This window comes from Pseudophryne corroboree, chromosome 4 (genome assembly GCF_028390025.1).
Source record: "Pseudophryne corroboree isolate aPseCor3 chromosome 4, aPseCor3.hap2, whole genome shotgun sequence".
Taxonomy (NCBI): domain Eukaryota; kingdom Metazoa; phylum Chordata; class Amphibia; order Anura; family Myobatrachidae; genus Pseudophryne; species Pseudophryne corroboree.
The window spans coordinates 858,313,916-858,320,012 of NC_086447.1; the positions used below are offsets into that span (position 1 = coordinate 858,313,916).

At 45.6% G+C, this 6,097-nt stretch overlaps 1 long non-coding RNA gene across 1 annotated transcript; it reads left to right on the forward strand.

The window, feature by feature from the left end:
- The first annotated feature begins 1,499 nt into the window (after window positions 1-1,499).
- On the forward strand, window positions 1,500-5,857 carry LOC134911838 (uncharacterized). Its single transcript, XR_010176886.1, has 3 exons — window positions 1,500-1,671; window positions 3,446-3,658; window positions 4,257-5,857. It is a non-coding gene; the product is annotated as an uncharacterized LOC134911838 (long non-coding RNA).
- Window positions 5,858-6,097: the final 240 nt, after the last annotated feature.

Sequence of the window (6,097 nt, forward strand, 5' to 3'; positions counted from 1 at the left end):
TGTGAGTGAGGAGGAGGAGGGTGGTCAGGTGGAGGAGGTGAGTGAGAGTGAGGTTAGTGAGGTGGGTGAGGTTGCTGCAGCAGCCTCAAGTGACAGTGATAGTAACAGTCAGACAGCTCCGCAGCCACGCACCACTACTAAGACTGGGCGGAATGTAACGTTTAGTTATGCAGAAAATGTGGCATTGGTGCGGGAGCTGATGAAATATCAGCGGCAGCTATTTGGGCCTGAGTCCGCCAAGGTGCCAACACGGAAGAAGACGGTGTTGTGGGCGAAAGTTGTTGCTGCTGTAAATAGTGAGGGGGTGGTCAAGCGGACGGAGGACACGTGCCGCAAACGGTACTATGACATAAAGCGACGTGTCAAGTCCAAAATAGCCAAGGAGGCGAAGTCAGCTTGCAAAACCGGTGGTGGACAGCCCTATATTGCCAGATATCTGGACTATGAGGAGCCCACGCGGAGTTTAATACCTCCTGACGTAGTGTCTGCAACCCATGTCCGTGATTCCGATCTGCCCAGGAAGGATGGTGAGCATGTGTATTTGTCTTATCATTCCATTACATTACTTCTGTCTTTATGTTTTTTGTTAATGTGTGTCATGTGACGTTGCATATTACTCCCATCTTCATGTGTGCGTCAGCAAATACATTGTTTTTGGTTTGTTTTTTTACCAAAGCCAATATAACATAGTACTTTATAGTATGTCATGTGGTTTTTTTACAGTACATTTTCCATGTGTAGTTTGGACTTGGTGTGTCATTGAATTGTACAGCAATAATGTTTTCCTTTGGCACATTTGCCAGTTTGCAAGTTGGCCTATGTTTTGGTTTTCAGTTATCCATGTGTAATGTTTGAAAATCAGTGGTTGACATGTTAGAGGCTGGAGTAGTGTAAAGTGGCTTTGAAGCCAGTTACATGTGTTTTTTCATTAGTACTGTATGTAATCTTGTTTAAGACAAAACCACTATGTTTTGGTACATTTAGAGTCTGTATTTGTACCCTGACACAACACTGCAGACTTAGTTACCGTACTATTATGATGGTTTTTTTAAATTTGTTTTGGTTTTTGGCTCATATTGTGCCACATCACAGAGCATTTTCTATATTACATCTTTCATTAATGACATAACATTTTTCAATGAAGATGTCTGTGTTTTGGGTAGTTAGTGTATGTATTAGTAATTGTGGGGCAGATTTATTAAGCCTGGTGTAGTGATAAAGTTGAAGTTGATAAATTACCAAACAATCAGCTCATAACTTCTATGTTACAGGCTGGGTTTGCAAAATGTCACTTAGGAGCTGATTGGCTGGTGCTTTATTAACAACCACTTTATCATTTCACCAGGATTATTAAATCTGCTCCTGTGTCCTATGTCTGTGTCCTGTACATTATTTCCTGTGTTGCACTTTCCATAGTGCATATGGCTATTGGCCAATATGTGTATTTATTTAAAACATTTATGGTTTTGTACAGAAATTATGCACACATAAATAAGCATCCATTTGAGAAAGATTTAATGTTTGTAAACATAATGGGTGGATGTATCAACAATAGCATGAAGAAATTAGTTCTTTTATTTGTTTCATTATTTACAGTGTTGAAAAAAAGCAGTACTGGTCGGCCTACAGTCACTCCCATTACATCTGATGATGATGACGCTGCGGAAGCAGGTAAAGTGTCCATTGTAGTATCTCCTATATATTTGTCTACATCTGTGACTCTGTGCCCGTAACGCTGGGTGGAGTCACAGCGGTGGGCGGAGTCAGCAATTATCTGCTCCTGCTGTCCATCTCTCTCTCTCCCCTCCCCCCACCCATCAGCAGCTCTGATTCCCCGGCCGCGGCGCCGGCCCAACAACAACGGCTGATGCCGCCCCCGGCATACACATTAGGAGGGACGGGTGGCGCAGGAGAAGGCTCTCATAGCCCTCCCTGCGCCGTGTACACAGACCCGCCGCCTCCTCCGCACAAATCCCGCTGTCAGCTCTCCTACTGTGACAGGAGGCGACTGCTGCAGTGATGTCATCTCCTGCAGCACTCTCCTCCTGTCACACAGCCGGCACACACTCTCCAGTCTCCGGGGGCTGCCAGCATCTACAGGCAAGCTGGAAACACCCCCGGAGCGAGAGCGAACAGACCCGCGAGGCCACGCCCCTTTCACAGCAGGCCACGCCCCCTTTTCGGCCGCTGGGGGGGGGGGAGAGATGTGTGCAACAGTAATGCTGAAATGCTGACCCAGTGACGCCTCTGGACACTGTACTGTTTACCAGCCGCCCACAGCCCCAACGGTGAGTCCCTCCGGCCATCCTACCCACTGTTTCTATGTCTGCTCGCCACTTTACACAAGTCTCCTCTTCTGGTGCCCTCCCCCTCCACTACTTTCCCCCCTCTCTTCATCAGCTTCCTCACTGGGGACCCTCCCTGCCGACCCGCGTCTCTATATCCCCTACCTACCACCCCGCGTCTCTCTATCCCCTCCCTACCGCCCCGCGTCTCTCTATCCCCTCCTTACCGCCCCGCGTCTCTATATCCCCTCCCTACCACCCCGCGTCTCTCTATCCCCTCCCTACCGCCTTGCGTCTCTCTATCCCCTCCCTACCGCCTCGCGTCTCTCTATCCCCTCCCTACCGCCCCGCGTCTCTATATCCCCTCCCAGCCGCCCCGCGTCTCTCTATCCCCTCCCTACCGCCCCGCATCTCTATATCCCCTCCCAGCCGCCCCGTGTCTCTCTATCCCCTCCCTACCGCCCCGCGTCTCTATATCCCCTCCCAGCCGCCCCGCGTCTCTATATCCCCTCCCTACCGCCCCTCCTCTCTCTATCCCCTCCTCCCTATGCCTCTGTATCCCCTCCCTACCGCCCGCGTCTCAGTATCCCCTCCCTACCGCCCCGTGTCTCTGTATCCCCTCCTACCGCCCCGCGTCTCTGTATCCCCTCCCTACCGCCCCGTGTCTCTCTATCCCCTCCCAGCCGCCCCGCCTCTCTGTATCCCCTCCCTATCGCCCCGGGTCTCTCTATCCCCTCCCTACCGCCCGCGTCTCTCTATCCCCACCCTGCCGACCCGCGTCTCTCTATCCCCTCCATACCGCCCCGCGTCTTTCTATCCCCTCCCTACCGCCCCGCGTCTCTATATATCCCCTCCCTACCGCCCTGCGTCTCTCTATCCCCTCCCTACGGCCCTGCGTCTCTCTATCCCCTCCCTGCCGCCCTGCGTCTCTCTATCCCCTCCATACCGCCCCCCTTCTATCTATCCCCTCCCTACCGGCCCGCGTCTCTCTATCCCCTCTATCCACTCATACAAATATTGAACCGCAGCAAGGCGTGCAGGGATTAAGGGGGTGTAGCCCCTTTCGACGGTGTGAAGAGCGCCCGTAGGGCGCGATGAAGCACCTAGTAGGTTATGTTTGTAAAGGAATGGCCATAACAAAAGTACACTTTAAATTCCAGGTCCATTCCAAGAAGTTTTGACCAGCAGAAGGAGGACTCCTGTAGCACACCAAACAAAAGTACATGTGGCAACAAAGAAAGCAAGGTCTGATGTCCAATCACAACCACAGCAGTCTACTCCGCCACGAAGATTGTCTACAGTTTCTTCGGTACCACCACTCCAAATTTTGGTCACACCTCCAAGACGCCAACCACACTCCCCTCATCTTGATTGTGAGTAAGAAACTGTAGTGATGAAATAACTTAATCATCTCATAATAATCCATTTAATGAGACTAATTAACTCTAAATTCCACAAAATCTGCTATACTTACCAAAAAAAAAACATCAAATGGATTCTGACCAAAATGGCCTTGTCCACATCCAGTAAAGATATGTATGTCCACTTCATCCATACAGCAGCAGATTGTGTTGAAGATGCTGCAAAATAAACACATGTGTAAGCTTGCAAAATAGTAATATTATTTTCTGCAATTTAACTTATGTGTTTGTCGTAACATTGGCACCAACATGCCAAAACATTACTAAGTTTAAGATTTAAACACTATAAAGCCAAAAATTAAGATTTTAAGTGTGTTTTTATGGTGGAGTATGTCTGATCTACCATACAACTCATGTGCTTGTTTTAATAATGAAGTAACCAGACACATTTGCCACAAACAGGAATATGTCTGTTTTCTAGTTCTGAGTGATGATGTTGCTATGCTGGATATCTGACTGCACCATTTAAATACATGTGTTCCATGTTTATTGGTTTGCTTAAATTTTTCAAACATATGTCAAACTTACGCAAAAATGGTTCTAATTCCAGATTCTAGTACTGGTACCAGCATCCAGACGCAACAGTAGCAACACAGTGACATGGATGAGACAATTATGTTACAAATGCAGCCATTTATCCAAGGAATTAGACACCCAGCACCTGTGAGTACACCACCACAGCAAAGCACTCCACCACCACAACACAGCCCAACAACACCAGTAGCACAAGGCCCTGATCAAGTGTTTTGGGACAGTTGGGCTACACAGCAGGCCACTAATCAAGATTGCCTGCGTAGGCAGACCCAAATTTTTGCAAACCTACCAGCTCACCTCAGAAAAATCAGCAGAAATATCAGTCGCCAAAATGAACCAACCACCAGAATTGCCAATACCATGGAAATCATGCGTGCAGACATTACACATGTCATGGGCAACTTACAACGCATAATGGAAGAATAGCACAGACAACAGCAAAGCTACATCAACATCTTAGAAAACAATCAAATGATCAATGAATCTATCACCAGAATTTTAGAGAATCAAAATACTGCAACACATGAACTTAATGCCACCCTCACTAACCTCAATGAAACACTCAGATCCCAGCACCATCAGCAACCAAGCAGCAGTTCTGGTACGACTACTTCAATTCTATCGCCAGTGTCCTCACCACCAAGGCGCTCCACCAGAGCACGCCAACACGACAGTGGTAAAGGCAAAGGCCAGTCCAAGCAGCCAGCCACAAAAAAATAAAAAATAGATACTCCGATCTCTGTATAGAGAAGTAAATAAACACATTTAGTAAGTGTAGTTTTGTCACAATATCTATTACACTTACCACCTTGTCAATTTTTTTAACATCATTAATTATAAGTGTTACAAACAACAACAGGATTTTGGCCAACACATTTATTCTTTCACATTTTTGAATTTTTTTAGGAGGAGGACAAAGTTATTTGATCTGCACATTGATGTTAACATGCAGTAACAAGACCACTTGATTTTTTTCTAATTATTACTCTTTCTAGATTCCAATCATTCTCATATCCTGCAGGCAGACTAATTGGCAGCCATGCAGAATGTCTTTAGCATGCAGTAACAAGACCACTTGATTTTTTTCTAATCATTACTCTTTCTAGATTCCAATCATTCTCATATCCTGCAGGCAGACTAATTGCCAGCCATGCAGAATGTCTTTAGCTTGCAGTAACAAGACCACTTGATTTTTTTCTAATCATTACTCTTTCTAGATTCCAATCATTCTCATATCCTGCAGGCAGACTAATTGGCAGCCATGCAGATTCCTCCATGACCAATACAAATTACAATGTGATTGTTAACTCTTTTACCTTTCTTCTCTATACAACATTACAAGTATAACACAATTGAGTTGGCTAAAAAGGTCCTAATATGTTGTGATCGAATTTAGATAATTCAGTGTCAAAATGAATTTCATTATTGTTGGGCCATGTTTGTGTGTGTTAAAAATGAGTAATCAGTTTCTTACACATGATGCAGAAGAAGCAAATAAATTGTATTTTTTTTAATAAGCACAAATAATGTGTATAATAATGGATATATTTGTGGCAAACTGTGTATTGACTTACAAATCAGCAAGTTTACTGCAGCAAACATTACGAAATAAATTATTTTGGATGATACTAAGTTTGTGTCCCTTAAATACGATGGAGCATCACACATAGGGACACATGTATTCCTCAAGGCTAACATATTATATGTGGAGGAGTGTTTAATTAGGACACAGGTTCTGAAACTCGGTCCTCAGGACCCCACACAGTGCATGTTTTGCAGGTCTCCTCACTGAATCACAAGTGACATATGCGTTCAAGTTTAAACGCCCCCTAAAAAAACGAGGCCTGCGCAGCCTCT